Genomic DNA, 19,037 nt, shown 5'->3' with positions numbered 1-19,037 from the left:
ATATTATGCGGATGTATGAAGTTACTACGCGGTCTTTACACCGCACTACCATTGCAACGCTGGTTTTACAACGCAAGTAGTTACCACGACTTGCGCTGTAGGGTGCTGGACTTAGGAATCGTATAATTGACAATTCCAACTCCAGCCTACGTACAGTAGGGAAGGTGTTGGAATAGTAAATCTACTATTCCTTAGCCTAGAGCGTCCTCCAGAGCAAGTCGTGGTACAAGTAGCGTTGTAATGGTAGTGCGGTGTAAAGACCGCGTCGTAAAGTATGTTATCCATATTATGCACCTTGGAATGTGGGCTAACTGAGTAATACCACATCTTTGCACTCCCCCATGGTATGCTCGAAATGTGAAATGGTCACCCACACAATTTGCGCCTGGTTTTGTAAATCTTGGTGACAAAAACACATCTGGGGTGGGGCATTAGCGCCGAAGTTCTGATCCTGATTTGGTTCCAGCTCCGGTTTGCGCCAGCATGGAGATTTCCAATGCAATTCTAAGAAAGCTCAGAATCTTCTTTTGACAGATGTATTCGTCCCCCCCAAGACCTGCTGTAGATATTCTGGGTTACAAACTCAAAAAGTTAATGGGGGTAAAATCTTCAATATTCCCAAAGTGTGTAATTGTCCAAGAAAAGCCAGGGAAGATTTGGCGCTGTGGATTGAATTCACAGGGAAATATTTTGCTATTGGTTGTTCATTATATGATGCATTCAGTAGTCAGAAAGTCGCAGCTGAGAGTTATTTGTCTTATTTTGGAAGTTTTGAGTTGCAGCGCTTGTTCCTTTCTAATTTCTTCGAGAATAGACAAAGGCTTATAAATCATATCGAGAGCCCCTAGGTACTGCACAATATTGGGTAAGAAGCCGTCAATGGCTGACATTAATGTTCAGAATGAGACTTTACATTTTTTTGTGAAAGTGTGAATATGCTGATGGGAATTGTTAGTTTCTTTCACCAGGAAGAACTTCTTGTAATAGTAATACATTTTGAAGTTTGGTATTAAATGGCATACTGCAGGAGATACATCTTTGGTGCATTTTATATAATGGTAAGAAAGAAGAAAACACACACTGATGAAGCCCACATTTCTACCTCAAAGATAAGAAGTAGTGTATCAATGCAGTATAAAGGGGAAACATCCTTTACAATGCAACTTTTACCACGCAGTGCCTTTACGACGCAACTTTTACAACGCAAACCATTACAACGCATTGCGCTGGGGGGCGCACTAGGATAGGGAATAGGTTTAATTTACTATCCAACACCTTCCCTACTATCCACGGGGACTGGAGTTTGAATAGTAAATTAAACTATTCACTATCCAGCGCCCCAAAGCACTATGCGTTGTAAAGGCATGCGTTGTAAAAACAGCGTTGTAAAGGCATGCCTGGTAAAAGCATGCGTTGTAATGTCATACATCCGTATAAAGAGACCACATGAATATATAGGACCCTTTAAATACAATTTCCACACATATGGGATTATTACCAAATGTAAATTACACTTGTGAGTAATTTACATGTGCAAATGTATTCTTAAACTTCTGAGTAACCTTACTAGTTTTGGCTTTTTACCATTTACAAGTATAAAGTTTCTCAAAAGTGTAGATTTACACATCTCCATCCTCTGAAACAGGGGGTGGGGACCCAGGATGGTGATACAATCTGTGACATCTTGTTAAATTTACTCCACCAAGAATCAGTTTGGAAGCAGGTGATAGAAAACACAATGTGAAGTTATAGTATCAAAGCTTAAACCATGGAATTTTGATTTGCAATATTTATAAGGTTTGCTGCAGCACACTTCGTGAATATTATTTCAAACTTTGCATCCATTCCAAAATCTAGCATTGGAATCCAGCGATTGTATTAGTGGGGAAAACAGCAAAAGTCTGCTCTCAGAGGGAGAATAATTTGGGGAAGAAAAGGTGTAATGAAAAAATTTCCCACCAAGATTTCAATTAGCACATTTACATTTCTTTCACCTATGGCTAATAAGAATGCCCTCACCCCTTAATCTAGTTGTTGAATGGGAATTTTTAGGAAAAGCTCACGAGAAAGGCATCGAATCTAGTGGTAATGCAAGCTTTGAAAGCTGCGTAGTGTGAGCACCCCCCTCCACCTTTTCCTACAGCAGAGCAGTGCTCTGTCTCTTTGGACTGCTGTTGACCCCCACTAAAGGACTACTGGAAGCCAGAGAGCCCATTCTAAGCAATTTGCTATGATCTGAACCTTAAAACGATACAAAAAAATACACAAAAATGTATACATCAAACAAATGCACACATTATGAAATTCTATTTAATTCACTAACCAATACTTACAAAAAAAGTATTTCTTTTTATTTAATGGGAAGTTTATAGCTTTTGTAGTTTTCTTTCTAAAAGAAGCAGACTGTAGCGTATGACTTTGTTGTTTTTGGTCTTAAAGGATACTGTCTTTTTGTCAATGCATGCCAGTGTTTCAACTGAGGCCACCAGTCATCCATGCAAGATTCCGTTTGCTTTAATTGCGCTTCTCTCATGAATCACGATAAGGAAAACTTTATCCCCCAACTTCAAATTCCTGACATTTTCAGTATATGTATGTGTATATATATATATATATATATATATAAAGTCGGTTCCTAGCAACAGCAGTTATGCTTTGTGTTTATAACTGTGTATATATATGAAATATTCACGCATGTACAGTTATTTAGATTTATTATCTGTGATTGACCACATTCTATGAAAGATTATCACTGTGTACATATTGCGCTTATTTTATGCACTTTTTCTAATTTTGAGCACTTTAGCACTTTTTAGGTGACATCTTAATTTCATGTGGTTTCTTATATTCAAAGACATAGGAAGACAGAATGGTCTATGTTATTTTCACTCTAAAGTGCACATGGTTGGATAGTAAACAACATGTGAATTCACTCGAGAGATGAATTGATTAGCAGTATTAGAACTTTTGTAGGCACTTGCACTGTATTGCATTTTTATACAAAATGTGGGCAGCATTCGCTCAATGTCATTATTAGTATGCGACCCTGGGAAAATTAGTTTTTGTTATTTATTGATTAATCCCAGTACACTGTTCTAATCACTGTATATATCGTGAAATTTGCACAAGTATTTCCTTTATGTCTATTACCCACATGTTTGATGTTATCTGTAATGAACACAGTATTTAAACACCCCCATTGGTAATTTGAGGCCATGTGATCAAGGCTGTTGTGACACAGCCGAAACGCGTCATGCTGATGGTGAGGGGAGAATAAAGACACGTTAATGCACAACTTTTGGTGTTTGAGAGATCTGTACCTGGAGGAGGAGAACAGCGTTGTGAGCCAAACTCACAGGACTTGTGTATATATATATATATATATATATATGTGTGTATATATATATATATATATATATGTATATATATATATATATATGTGTATATATATATATATATATATTCATTCCGATGTCCTGTGCACGAAGGACGCCACTCCACCAGACTTGGTTCACCGAACTTTTTATTTACAGCGGACAGCTTACAACAGAGTTCATTTGTGACTCCCTGACGCGTTTCGAGACCATGTCTCTTCTTCAAAGGGAAAAGCACGCTGGTGCGCGGCTGCGCCTTACACACATATAATCCCATTTGCATACTGCTCCCACCTGGGTATTGTGACAGCATGCTGGGAGTTGTAGTGCATTGTCAACCCTCCCGTGGGTAATTACAAAGTTCAATTATCCTGCCGGGCACCAACCTCCAATGTCGCTTTTTCAGTCTGTTAAAGCCCTCCAGTGGGCCTCCGTTTTCAAAGTTGTCCGTAAATTGATTTACAACTCTGGTGCCGCGCATTATGCCCGCTTGGTTCAGGCATGCAGCCCCGCCATTCCTTCACGCGGGCGGTGCATCCTTCCACGGCCGGACTGCCGTGTCCAAAATTCATTCCGATGTCCTGTGCACGAAGGACGCCACTCCACCAGACTTGGTTCACCGAACATTTTATTTACAGCGGACAGCTTACAACAGAGTTCATTTGTGACTCCCTGACGCGTTTCGAGACCATGTCTCTTCTTCAAAGGGAAAAGCACGCTGGTGCGCGGCTGCGCCTTACACACATATAATCCCATTTGCATACTGCTCCCACCTGGGTATTGTGACAGCATGCTGGGAGTTGTAGTGCATTGTCAACCCTCCCGTGGGTAATTACAAAGTTCAATTATCCTGCCGGGCACCAACCTCCAATGTCGCTTTTTCAGTCTGTTAAAGCCCTCCAGTGGGCCTCCGTTTTCAAAGTTGTCCGTAAATTGATTTACAACTCTGGTGCCGCGCATTATGCCCGCTTGGTTCAGGCATGCAGCCCCGCCATTCCTTCACGCGGGCGGTGCATCCTTCCACGGCCGGACTGCCGTGTCCAAAATTCATTCCGATGTCCTGTGCACGAAGGACGCCACTCCACCAGACTTGGTTCACCGAACTTTTTATTTACAGCGGACAGCTTACAACAGAGTTCATTTGTGACTCCCTGACGCGTTTCGAGACCATGTCTCTTCTTCAAAGGGAAAAGCACGCTGGTGCGCGGCTGCGCCTTACACACATATAATCCCAACCAAGCGGGCATAATGCGCGGCACCAGAGTTGTAAATCAATTTACGGACAACTTTGAAAACGGAGGCCCACTGGAGGGCTTTAACAGACTGAAAAAGCGACATTGGAGGTTGGTGCCCGGCAGGATAATTGAACTTTGTAATTACCCACGGGAGGGTTGACCATGCACTACAACTCCCAGCATGCTGTCACAATACCCAGGTGGGAGCAGTATGCAAATGGGATTATATGTGTGTAAGGCGCAGCCGCGCACCAGCGTGCTTTTCCCTTTGAAGAAGAGACATGGTCTCGAAACGCATCAGGGAGTCACAAATGAACTCTGTTGTAAGCTGTCCGCTGTAAATAAAAAGTTCGGTGAACCAAGTCTGGTGGAGTGGCGTCCTTCGTGCACAGGACATCGGAATGAATATATATATATATATCTATACTACTATTATAAAGAGAGAACAGAAACCTTTTGGCAAGGTAAACTCGGGAACCACAGCGCCAATCCACACACCCAGTACATTGTTGTAATCCTCAGGGTGGGTAGATGGACATAGGCTGCATAAAATTAAAAAAAATGTAAATTAAACTTTAAAAACAAAGTAGTCCCCTAAAAGTAGCGCCGGCTGCGACGTAGCGCTGGCCGTGACCTAGCGATGTTTGCAACGTGCGTGATGACGACAGGCGGGGTGGAGCGGTGACGAGCAGCGAGGAGTGGCGGTGAAGTCCGGAGCGCGGGGAAGAGCGGCGGCTCAGTTAAGGCAAAGGGGAGGCGGGAGGCGGGAGGGAGGCAGGAGGGAGGCGGTCTGGGCAATGTCGGGGCTGTGTTTGAATGCTGAACCAATATAAAAGCGATGTGTGCCAATGAAAATGCGAAATCACGGCAAGCCACACAAAGTGCCATGTTAACGACAATGATCCTAGAAATGATGGACAAGAGACACAAAGCTCACACACCGTGAAAAGTGTAAGCAGAAGGATGCACGTAATCTGGGCGGGCGCATATCTGATGGACGCTTAGTAAACAGTCTGCTATAATGTGCAAGTTAGATTTAGATAGATGCACTTTTATAGAAGCCCTTAGAGGAATACATGGTTGTCTTCAGGCAGATATTAATGTTGACTCAATAATTTCCCTATTATTCAAACTATTTTGACCCTATCTATCTATGAATGCTGCCTCCAGCCCCCTTCTGCTCCAGGCAACGCTGGGGCGGGCTGCTAGTATATAATATATTCCCAAGGAACACTGTACTCAGCATCTCCCCTTCCCACGGTGTCAGTGCCAGCTAACGGCGACAGCAGGCGTTACATTTCTTTAAAAGGTTTCCAAAATGACATTCCCCAAAATGAGGAAGGTAAGGAAGCGGCACACCAGGAGAATGCACAATACCTTTATTGTGCACAAATACAATGCTTTTCGGCGCATAGCCTTCTCGATTTCACTCAAAATATATATATATCACCAAAAAATAGTTACCCTGAAGAGCAGCCCAGTAAGCTAGTAACTCCACATAACAGATGAAAGGCTGCAAGCAAACAGGCTGAATTCATGCCATACGCGTTTCAGGATAATGAAACCCTTCTTCAGTGGCATAGGTGCTGCTGTAACCAAACGGTAAATGTTCGCACCATTTTTCAGTTCATGGATCTTGCCCCAGTGGGCGTGGCCAACCAAATGGCCTCCTGGAACCTGTAGTGCGATGTTTCTCCTCCAGTGAGTCCGTTCAATTCAGCTCTGTGATAAACTTTTAAAACCTTCAGTGAGGTGAAGCTTGATTCACAGTACCTGAAAACTGCATCGTTCATGCCTCACATCACCCGGAACGTACTCCCGTTTTAATAGGAGCCATTGGTAAATAACTCCACGGGCCCTCGCTGAGTTGGCGGCTCTTTTGCAGCCGGGTTAAGCCGCATATCAATTCCACCAAAAAAGAGTTACCCTAAAGAGCAGCCCAGTAAGCTAGTAACTCCACAAAACAGATGAAAGGCTTCAAGCAAACAGGGTGAATGAAAGCCATCCTTTATTCTTGCCATGCCATACGCGTTTCAGGATAATGAATCCCTTCTTCAGTGGCATAGGTGCTGCTGTAACCAAACGGTAAATGTTTGCACCATTTTTCAGTTTACGGATCCTGCCCCAGTGGGCGTGGCCAACCAAATGGCCTCCTGGAACCTGTAGTGCGATGTTTCTCCTTCAGTGAGTTCGCTCAATTCAGCTCTGTGAGGAAGGTAAGGAAGCGGCACAGCAGGAGACTGCACAATACCTTTATTGTGCACAAATACAATGCTTTTCTGCTTATAGCCTTTTTGATTCACTTGAAATATATATATATATATATATATATATATATATATGTGTATATATATATATATATATATATGTGTGTGTGTATATATATATATATATATATGTGTATATATATATATATATATATATATATATGTGTGTATATATATATATGTGTATATATATATATGTGTATATATATATATGTGTATATATATATATGCGTATATATGTATATGCATATATATGTATACGTATACACACACCTACATCCATATGAACACGCGTAGGACCAATCCATCAAAGGTGCTCAACCACACTTTATTTTGTGTCAGACAATGGGCGGTGTACCTGTTAATTACATCCACGTACTTATCTGGATGTTATAGGAAACAGCCACCACTCCAGAGTTTCAACATGCACCATTTATTTGCGATAACTCGTTTCAGCGCGCTCTATATACCTCAGATCTAGAGAAAGCAGGGGGACGCCTAAATGCGCTTTTACAAACACATACATTTGTGTGTGTGTATATGTGTATATATATGTCCAGAAGTGCTCCAACCAAAATAAGAAGCGGAAGCCCAGAGGAGAACAGGAAAGGAAGCCTTTATTCACCCGGTAAAATTTCCTGATGGCGGCGAATGCATTTCGGCGTGTGCCTTCGTCAGCGCCCAACACCAGCATTACTTATCAGTGTAGTTCCTCCCTGCTCCCATTTGTATGGTGAACACGAGTTCGCCCCTCCCCCATGATAATACAACTACACAGGTGCAGTCCGTTCTCCATTCTCCGGCCCACAACTCCCAGGGTGCCTTGTCATACAGGCAACCCAGGACGGTGAGTTAGATTCTGTGGGGGGTTATGTTGTAAATGCCGAAGGAACTCGTAAAGCAGGGTGAAATGTCATTTCCAATTGTCCCAAGTTCAATCAGGCTCCCCTCGGGTCTTAGATTTTCAGTGTTCTTTAATGAGACTTCTTAACTCAACTTGAGTTAAGAAGTCTCATTAAAGAACGCTAAAAATCTAAGGCCTGAGTGCCGCGTCCTTGGTTTTCAAAAATGTATGTGATTGGGCCATTGTCCGGCCCCTACGCAGAGTACCCGTTGGGGAGCGCACGGATTCAGAGGATCAAATTGTTTGGGGAAAAAATATACCTGTGTGTACTTTATTATTCTGATGTACTTTATTAATTTGATATTATTTAATTTCCTAAGCTGACTGCCTGAATAGGTCTTGTGGCCTCCAGGTTAAAACCCGCTGCAGTAGAGTATGTTTTTGGGCTCCACCCTTCACTGGTGCCATTGTGCATGGATAGACCTGTTCTTAAAATGCACTGTACATTTACTATCACCACACATCCTTCCAAACCCCCTTGGGCATACGCCAACAACTACCCTGCAGATTCTTTATTTACCGTGTGCAAACTCACCTATTTGGAAATTACCGGAATGCTAGGGGCAGAGTACACCATGGTAATAATGGAGAATGCACAGGACCCTTTCCAATAAAAAAAAAAGGTCAGGCAAGGGTGTGTCCTGGCCCCCTTTCTTTTTAATCTCTACACAAATGGCTTGGAAAAAGCATTGGTCCAAACAGGTCAAGATTTCACTGCGACTAATGGTCGACCCACACCATCGCTAATGTATGATGATGACGCTATTTTGATGTGTCGTACTCAGTTGGGTCTACAAAGACTGCTCAATGGTTTTGTAGCGTTTATGCGAGACCTAGGCCTAAGGGTAAATACCCCAAAAACGTTTATCATGAGATGGGGCACAGGAAGCAATAAATATAGAAAGTTTTTTATAGACAACCATAAAATTAACTTTGATAATACATTTACCTATCTAGGCATATTATTCGATCATAAATCCACCTGGGTTCAAGCAGTGCACGAGAAGACCGGTTTTTATGAAAAGCACAGCAGCCTTAGCCAGCTTTTCAAAACAACTAGGCACAAGGCCTCCATAAGTATTATTGCAAATCTATAGGGCCAAATGTGTAACGACAGCCATGTATGGCGCAGGACTATGGGGATACTGTAATGTGCAACCCCTTCAATCAATCGAAAATACGTTTTCAAGATCTATATTGGCCTTGCTAGATGTGCATCATCATATATCTGCCATGCGGAACTAGGTGTTCCATTTTTCATTGATTGAAATAACCGAACAGAACCAATCATGCTCTGGTACAGGTTATGGACAAATGAGGAAACCCATTTAAACCAGGTGGTTTTTAATGATGTTATGGGAATGACTGATGTAAAGAAACTGAAGTGGCTAAAATATGTCCGGGACTTTTTGAATGACTTAGGTGATCCTAACTTTTACAGTGATTTGAAAACTATGGGAGCAATATTTCTAGGAAAGTCCTGAAAATAAACTGTATGGCATTACTTGAATCTGGTCGATTATTAAAAGAATCCGTTAAGCCCACAGTACTGCATCATAAGATGGTATTGATAACCTATAGTATCCAACCCGGGAAACAACACTTACAACGCAACTTTTACAACGCACTACCTTTGCAACGAATCTTTTACAACGCAACATCCATTACAACGCATGCCATTACAACGCAACCATTACAATGCATGTCTCTACAATGCATACCGCTACAACGCATACCACTACAACGCATACCACTACAACGCATGTCATTACAACGCAGTCATTACAACGCATACTTACACTATCCAACACTTGCCCTACTGTTGCACCCCCTGGAGTTAGAATAGTAATTTTTACCCCTACACTATCCAACACTTACACTACTGTTGCACCCCCCTGGAATTAGAATAGTAATTTTTACCCCTACACTATCCAATACTTACCATACATGCAATGTAATGGTATGCGTTGTAAATGTAGTATGCGTTGTAGTGGAATGCGTTGTAAAGGTAGTTTCAAAGAATTTGTTGTAATGGCATGCTTTGTAATGGAATGCGTTGTAATGGATGTTGCGGTGTAAAAAATGCGTTGTAAAGGTATGCGTTGTAACGACATACATCCCTCCAATCCTATCTCATACTAGTACCCAGTCAATATGACCGATTTCTGTTAGCAAGAATCACACGAGATATTTTCCATCGTATTACTAGTTTTCCGGAAATGAATGATTGGACAAGAATGATTTAATTATGTCCCTGTAACGATATTTTAGAGCAAACTACAACTCATGTAGTGTTTTTCTGTAAATTTTATAATTTGCAAAGAAAAAAATGGTGACTCCCGATTTTAAAGAAGTTTGCTTTCAGGAGATGCCGACTGGCGTTTTTAGCCTACAGCTGTTAGACAATGAATTTGTGATATGGTGCCTGACAAATTTCCTGAAATGCCTGATAAAATGTAGGAAATCAATAATAATGTGATTAGAACACTATTCCTAGAAATTTTTTATTGCTGTGGAAAATGAGATTTTAAATTGTTAACATTTCAAAATAATGTATTTTTTGTGCTTTCATGATTCTCGTTTGTAGAAATCGGATAAAGCTTATCTACTACTATACACACGCGCACACACCTGTGTGTACTTTATTAATCTGATGTACTTTATTAATTTGATATTATTTAATTTTCTAAGCTGACTGCCTGAATAGGTCTTGTGGGCTCCAGGTTAAAAACCGCTGCAGCAGAGTATGTTTTTGGGCTCCATCCTTCACTGGTGCCATTGTGCGTGGATAGACCTGTTCTTAAATTGCACTGTACATTTACTATCACCACACATCCTTCTAAACCCCCTTGGGCATAAGGCAACAACTGCCATGCAGATTCTTTATTTGCAGTGTGCAAACCCACCTATTTGGAAAATGGCAAGAAGGAGACACACACATACCCTTAGAATTCAGGTTCTGCAACCCCCAGCCCTACTGTTTGCACGTTTGCAACACCGCCCAGATGCATTGTAACCACCCCAAGCCTTTTTATTACAAGACATACTTAAGCCTTGAGGTGGCCCTGTAATCCAACCGAGATTGTGAAATCCACTCTGAAAAACGATTTGCAGAAAATAGCACTTTAGACCAGGCTTCCTTCCTGTGGCTAACGTCTTGCAGACATGATAGGATTGCAAAAAAAAAAAAAAAAAAGAGCAAAACAAAAAAAAAAGTGAAAGATGCTATTCCTGCTTAGAAAGACATTTCTTGTAAACGGGCATTGCTTGCCTTTCCTCGCCGCCACCTTTCTCGTCACCATTCAGAATTTCCCTGCATTTTCTGAGAAAGGCACACATAATAGTGAATCGAAGAATGGTTAATATGTATTCCATCGTAGGTTAGTTGTGGTCCTCCAGTGTGGGAACCACGTTCGAGTCCCGGCGTCTACTCTGCATCCTGTGATAATGGACAAATCAGTTATGCCCCCTGTGTCAAAAAACGTAATGTGACCTTATGTAAATGGAATATGTTCGAATGTAAAGCGGTTCAACAACTTAGGGTCGAGTCCGCCGTATATTAAACTGCTAAAAAAACAAACAATAAACAGTTGGTCAGGCATCCGATCATTGTTACTAGGACTCATTGGCACCGAACAGCCAGCTCCTCTCTTCAAAGACACACCCAATCACACCACGCAAGTGCGGGATGGTCTCGTATAGGACGGAGAGCGGTATATCCTTTTCTATTAGCATCCTGTAGGTCGTCTTCTGCTTTAGAGTTCATACCTTAAGCACTGTGTGTGAATATTTTATAGCACACAGCGCAGAACTGAAGCGCTTTTTGCACTAGAGCAGGCAGCCCGAATACCGCGTTGTCCCAAGTTACAGTGATCAGATGGGGCCGTGGAACGCATAAATTGGTAACAAAAAAGTTACATATGTAAAGTAGGCCGAAATGCCACTCTAGCACATAGTAAATCTGATCCTGAGTGGTGAAGGCAAGACTTATTCTTATCGTTGAAAGACAGGGTAGCAATAATAGAAAGGAATAATGCAATTATGTTTAGCACTCCAGGCAAAATAGTATTTTGCTATTGGAGTGCTCCCCAAACAGTGTACTTTTCTTGAACTTTGTTATTTCGCATCACCACGAGAGCTGAAGCTGCCCACCCAACTTGCCTTATGGAAGCGCTGTCACTAGGAATCCACAGCAGCACTATCGAGGGGGGGATGGGGGGGGGGGGGTTCAGAGAAGATGGTTGGTTTTACCAGAGGTAGCTTTTTAAGTTTATCTATAAATTGCTCTGAGTAGATTTGGGATTGGGGAACGTCAGTCCAAGGAAGGGACATGGGAGGAAAAAAGATCCAATAAGTTCTTTCTTGATTTCTAACATTTATTCCAGATGGCGGTCACATTTTTTTAAGTGAAAGGTTTACACTATGTACACTGAATGGGCATGGTAATACATCTTAGTTCAACTCTCTGTTCTCAGATCACTAAGATGTCATTATGCTACTTACTACAAGGGGCCAATACTAAAACAGCAATGCTTAAATGGATATAATCAGGGATCCTGGTTTGATGGTACTTATTTTTTCGGCATTTCCGTCTGAATTTACCTATATTTATCTTTTGCTAATTTTTTCTGTATTTATCCATTTTTATTTTGTGTATAAATTAAGCTGCAATGGGGGTTATTCAACATTTATTTAACTGAAAAATGTATACTCTCATTTGAATGTCCAAACGGTTTCAGTAGTATATAGTGCAGTAGCGTCATCTACACTTGCTTTATAGAATAACATCAATGTAGATATGCACTTAATTAAGCTTAATTGGGTAATCTTTTGTCTTTTTTGTAATCTCCTGTACGTACCTCTCAATCTGTGCACCTACTGACCTGTCACTCATGATTGACGGTAGAAAAAAATCATCCAAAGAAGGCCTATTTTCGTATTTTTCTGTATTAAAAATAAATAAATACAGACAGGAAAATTAATAGTTTTCTGTGTGTTTATCTGTAAAAATCAGTAAAAACGGAAAACTGGGAGCCCTAGATATAATGTATCTAGTGTGATGTGTCCTGTCTCCAGCCCGTGGTCAAAGGACGATAGTTCAGTGGGACTCAGTCAGTCCTGCTGTGTCAACCTTAAAACTTAGCTTTCAAGGGAGAAATAGACATCTCTGTCCACTGACAGGTGGTGCTATGTACTGGTGAGGTGGGAAGCTGAACAAACTCTCTGGTCAGTGGGATGACCTCTACACATCGGAGTCTCCAATGCCGGTAGTTGGCCGAATGGAGGGAGTTGGCAGATGCTGATCAGAGGACGAGTAAATAATCCAAAGTACTCCATCAGCTGTATAAGGCACCAGGAAATCAGGGGCGGCTCTAGGCTCATGGTGGCCCTGGGCAGGGAGTGTAGGTAGGGGGCATCGGAAGAGGTGGTCCGGGTGGGGCGGAACCCCTCGGAGCTCAGGAAGGGGGTCAGGGTGTCTGGAAGTGGAACAGAGCCAGAGCCTGCCAAATCCCTGCCACTGGGGCCGCCACACAAATATGTATCCATCCTCAGAGGATTATTATATTAAGGATATATATCGGCATGGCGGCCCCTGGGGTTTAGTGGCCCTGTGAAGGTGCACAGCTTGCAAATGCCTAAGGCCGGCCCTAAGGAAATTGAGTGGCACCTCCTTGCTAGCACCTAACAGTGTCACAAACCCTGAGGAAATCGCTTATTATGGTCAGAATATATGTGAACAGGCCATCCATGGTCCAGGTGCTCCTGTTGGACTGCTTGGCGCCCATCCTTCACAAGGACTCCTTAGAGTCTGGCTATAGTTTCATAGGAGCTTTAAATCGCATTAAATCTGTGACCGAATGAAAAAACAAATATGGCCCTTAGGGTTCTCAGTTCAGTGCTGCCAGTTTTAGCCAATAGAATATGCTCCGAGTTTTAGGTGAAATGTGTGACTTTAGTGTTCTTTTCTGGCTTAAAGAAGATTGAGACAGACTCCCACAAAGCCAAATTGTCCCCAGAATTCTATAAAGACATGCTCCCTGCCCACCAGTGGGTCACAGACAGGGTAGGATTGGGACCAAAAATAGACCCGGGCAGCCCCAAAAAAGTGGCCCACACTTGAGGAGTCCGAACTTTCACAAAACATTGCTTGGTCAGCTTCAGGAGGCTCGTTTTTGGAGAAATTAGTGGTAAATTAGGCATTTTAAAGCTCCTAGAGTCAGTAGCAATGATGAAGACTGAAAACACTGTAGCTGTAAAAACTGAATACTTGCATCAGTTTAAACACCTTGTACAAGGTTGCAAGAATCCTGCTCCCAATCCATGAGGTCCTCGACTCTGACCAGAATATCAATCCGAAATCTAGTACAAATCGAAGGGGCAAAAGGGGTTAGGTCAGGATCTATGTGAAAATAACCTACAATGACAAGTGAAAGAGAAATAGCGGCTCTGAAATTCCTCCTCTTTACTCACTAAATATTATTTTTAGCACAAACTTGACCCGAATCGGGTATCAGAGCGCTTTACATAGCACCAGTTGCATTACATGAGGACACATTTTTTTTTGTTAGGCACGAGGAGATAAAGTGATTTGCGCAGAATCACAGGATGTTCAGAGTCATTGCCGAGATCAAACCCAGTGACTCAGATTCGAGGTCGACCACCCTAGCCGTTAGGCGAACTCCTCTCCCCATTGGGGTATTGTTGAATAAAATATGTTATTTTCAGCAGCTCTCACCCTTGTTTCGGCCCCCTTTTTTTATTAATACTAGTAATTAATAATAACCTATTATTCACTAGTATAATAAAAAAAGATGCCCTCCCTTGCTGCGGCCTGAGGCAGTAAATCATGGTTGGCAAAGGCGCATAGAGGCACCTGCAACAGTCATCAGCGAGGTTGACCAGGACTAGCGAAGTCCTAGTCTGGGCCTCTGGGTCCCGCCAGGCCTCAAGACCTCCCCATTAGTGTGATGCTGTGGTGTCACTAGTACAGGTAGCCCTGGGCACTTTTGTGGTAATCTCTACTGTGCCCAGGGCTACCCATCAGTCATGCCGTCAGCTCATCCTTGCCCATCTCATTGCGAGGGAGAGGGGTTGGCAAGAGCCTCATTCAGCGTACCCTACCTCATGACAAGATAAGATGAAAAAGCAAGAAACTGACAGCTTGAGCCTATGCATCACTGTGCAGACTCCAACTTTGTACTTCAGTTCTCAAGGCTTGATGACTGTTTATCTGCCCTGAGAGTCTATCCAATACCATTCTCTGAAGCACAACAGGTCAGGTAGCTGAAGCTAAGTAAGTAAAATAAAACCCTATGAAATGTTGTGTGAGAGTGTATGTGTGCTGCGTATACGAGTAGTAGTGTAACTCCGTGAGATTGAGTGAGTCAGAGGGAGTGGGAATAAGTGAGACTAAGTTAGAATTAGAGAGTGAGTTAAAGTGAGTGCAAGTGAGTGCGGGCTAAAGTGACTGAGGCGGTAGAACTTGTTATATGATGTAACTAGGTAAAATGGAGGTACACAAGCTGCAATTCCTGGCATATGGGACAGCCGTGGCAAAATGCTGGTGCTGACATACAGGGCATAATTCTTGGTACAGGGGAAACCTTTGGCAAAATGCAGGCACTGGCATATTGGAGGTAATTATTGGCATATGGGATGCGCCACCCATGGCAAAATGCTCTGGGTGGCACACTAGGGGTAGTTTGTTGTTTATGGGACGCCGGTAGTAAAATGCTGGCACTGACGTATTGGAGATCATTCTTGGCTTATGGGACACCTAAAGCAACATGCTGGTGCTACCATACTCAAGATAATTCTGGGTATATTTAGGACAACCATGGCACATTGGGCAGGGGACACAGGCAACAAAAACATCATTCTGGCCTTGACATTCTAGTAGTAATTTTAACCTTTGGGTCACCTATCACATATATATGAATGCAGTCAATGGCACCATTGTGCCACTGGCATACTGTATGACATTCTTGGCATTAACAGAGCGCCCATGGCATATGGGATCCATCCTTACCCAAATAATTCTAGCCCTTACACATGAGGATAATTATTAACATATAGGGGCACCCGCTGCACATTTTAAATTAAACGGGGTCAAACGTTTTCATTGACTTTGCACACCTTTAAAGTACTTCAGTAATTAGCAAGTGCACTTTGAGAGGCAATGGTTTTTGAGCAAGTTTATGTGAACATGCTGCTTTAAAATACACTATTTAACCTCCTTTTAAAAATGTTTTTAGCGGGAGACACCCCATGAACCTTCTTTGATGTTGGGTATGCTTGCTCACAGGAATACAGAGTACATATTACACCACTCCACTTTCAAAGCAGCTTTTAGACTTTGTTCAACCCCTGTATGTTATGGACAGGCATTTATTTTCTCTTTTGATTTCTATTATAGCGCTATGTATCCCAGTGTAGGGTGACATAGCGATTTAAATCATGCTCGCATATTGTATACAGAAAAGAAATCATACATGTGTGTACATCAAATCATAGGAAATGTTACATAAGACCATGATGGTTACAAGGCGTAAAAGTAGAACTTATTCCATATTGATTGGTATAATATGTTGAGTTATTGGTCTGGTGAAACACAGACAAGAATTAAAACATAACACAGTGGTTGGGGTTGTCTGCATTCATGAGACTTTAATACTAATAGCAATATCAAAATAAAGAAAGACTGATTAAAAATGAAAAGTTTCCATGCTTTGCAGTTTGCATGCAGCTCCTTGATGCTGGTTCATAGCTGTATAAGGCACCAGGAAATCAGGTGTGGCTCTAGGCTCATGCCGGCCCTGGGCAGGGAGTGTAGGTAGGAGGCCCCGGAAGAGGGGGTCCGGGTGGGGCGGAACCCCTCGGAGCTCAGGAAGGGGGTCAGGGTGTCTGGAAGTGGAACAGAGCCGGAGGCTGCCAAATCCCTGCCACTGGGGCCGCCACGCAAATATGTTTCCATCCTCAGAGGATTATTATATTAAGGATATATATTGGCGTGGTGGCCCCTGGGGTTTGGTGGCCCTGTGCAGGTGCACAGCTTGCACATGCCTAAGGCCGGCCCTGAGGAAATTGAGTGGCACCTCCTTGCTAGCACCCAACAGTGTCACAAACCCTGAGGAATTCGCTTATTGTGGTCCGAATATATGTGAACAGGCCATCCATGGTCCAGGTGCTCCTGTTGGACTGCTTGGCGCCCATCCTTCACAAGGACTCCTTAGAGTCTGGCTATAGTTTCATAGGAGCTTTAAATCGCATTAAATCTGTGACCGAATGAAAAAACAAATATGGCCCTTAGGGTTCTCAGTTCAGTGCTGCCAGTTTTAGCCAATAGAATATGCTCCGAGTTTTAGGTGAAATGTGTGACTTTAGTGTTCTTTTCTGGCTTAAAGAAGATTGAGACAGACTCCCACAAAGCCAAATTGTCCCCAGAATTCTATAAAGACATGCTCCCTGCCCACCAGTGGGTCACAGACAGGGTAGGATTGGGACCAAAAATAGACCCGGGCAGCCCCAAAAAAGTGGCCCACACTTGAGGAGTCCGAACTTTCACAAAACATTGCTTGGTCAGCTTCAGGAGGCTCGTTTTTGGAGAAATTAGTGGTAAATTAGGCATTTTAAAGCTCCTAGAGTCAGTAGCATTGATGAAGACTGGAAACACTGTAGCTGTAAAAACTGAATACTTGCATCAGTTTAAACACCTTGTACAAGGTTGCAAGAATCCTGCTCCCAATCCATGAGGTCCTCGACTCTGATAATAACATCAATCCGAAATCTAGTACAAATCGAAGGGGCAAAAGGGGTTAGGTCAGGATCCTTGTGAAAATAACCTACAATGACAAGTGAAAGAGAAATAGCGGCTCTGAAATTTCTCCTCTTTACTCACTAAATATTTTTTTTTTTTATTTTTTTTTATTTTACAGAGTTTTATATAGCTCGAACTTGACCCGAATCGGGTATCAGAGCGCTTTACATAGCACCAGTTGCATTACATGAGGACACATTTTTTTTTGTTAGGCACGGGGAGATTAAGTGATTTGCGCAGAATCACAGGATGTTCAGAGTCATTGCCGAGATCAAACCCAGTGCCTCAGATTCAAAGTCGACCACCCTAGCCGTTAGGCGAACTCCTCTCCCCATTGGGGTATCATTTAATAAAATTTTATTTTCAGCAGCTCTCACCCTTGTTTCGGCCCCCCCTTTTTTATTAATACCAGTAATTAATAATAACCTATTAATCACTAGTATAATAAAAAAGATGCCCTCCCTTGCTGCGGCCTGAGGCAGTAAATCATGGTTGGCAAAGGCGCATAGAGGCACCTGCAACAGTCATCAGCGAGGTTGACCAGGACTAGCGAAGTCCTAGTCTGGGCCTCTGGGTCCCGCCAGGCCTCAAGACCTCCCCATTAGTGTGGTGCTGTGGTGTCACTGGTACAGGTAGCCCAGGGCACTTTTTGTGGTAATCTCTACTGTGCCCAGGGCTACCCATCAGTCATGCCGTCAGCTCATCCTTGCCCATCTCATTACGAGGGAGAGGGGTTGGCAAGAGCCTCATTCAGCGTACCCTACCTCATGACAAGATAAGATGAAAAAGCAAGAAACTGACAGCTTGAGCCTATGCATCACTGTGCAGACTCCAACTTTGTACTTCAGTTCTCAAGGCTGGAAGACTCTGTTTATCTGCCCTGAGAGTCTATCCAATACCATTCTCTGAAGCACAACAGGTCAGGTAGCTGAACCTAAGTAAGTAAAATAAAACCCTATGAAATGTTGTGTGAGAGTGTATGTGTGCTGCGTATACGAGTAGTAGTGTAACTCAGTGAGATTGAGTGAGTCAGAGGGAGTGGAAATAAGTGAGACTAAGTTAGAATTAGAGAGTGAGTTAAAGTGAGTGCAAGTGAGTGCGGGCTAAAGTGACTGAGGCGGTAGAACTTGTTATATGATGTAACTAGGTAAAATGGAGGTAAACAAGCTGCAATTCCTGGCATATGGTACAGCCGTGGCAAAATGCTGGTGCTGACATACAGGGCATATTTCTTGGTACAAGGGAAACCTTTGGCAAAGTGCAGGCACTGGCATATTGGAGGTAATTATTGGCATATGGGATGCGCCACCCATGGCAAAATGCTCTGGGTGGCACACTAGGGGTAGTTTGTTGTTTATGGGACGCCAGTAGTAAAATGCTGGCACTGACGTATTTGAGATCATTCTTGGCTTATGGGACACCTAAAGCAACATGCTGGTG

The 19,037-nt window shown here is 42.7% G+C and overlaps 1 protein-coding gene across 1 annotated transcript in view; it reads left to right on the top strand.

The window, feature by feature from the left end:
- LOC147677983 (dual specificity protein phosphatase 22-A-like) overlaps positions 1–19,037 on the top strand; it is a 248,296-nt gene that overhangs the window by 131,125 nt on the left and 98,134 nt on the right. The window lies entirely within an intron of this gene.

This window comes from Lissotriton vulgaris, chromosome 12 (assembly GCF_964263255.1).
Source record: "Lissotriton vulgaris chromosome 12, aLisVul1.2, whole genome shotgun sequence".
NCBI lineage: Eukaryota > Metazoa > Chordata > Amphibia > Caudata > Salamandridae > Lissotriton > Lissotriton vulgaris.
The sequence above is the reverse complement of the archived record's forward strand: the minus strand, read 5'-3'. Positions and strand labels throughout refer to the sequence as shown.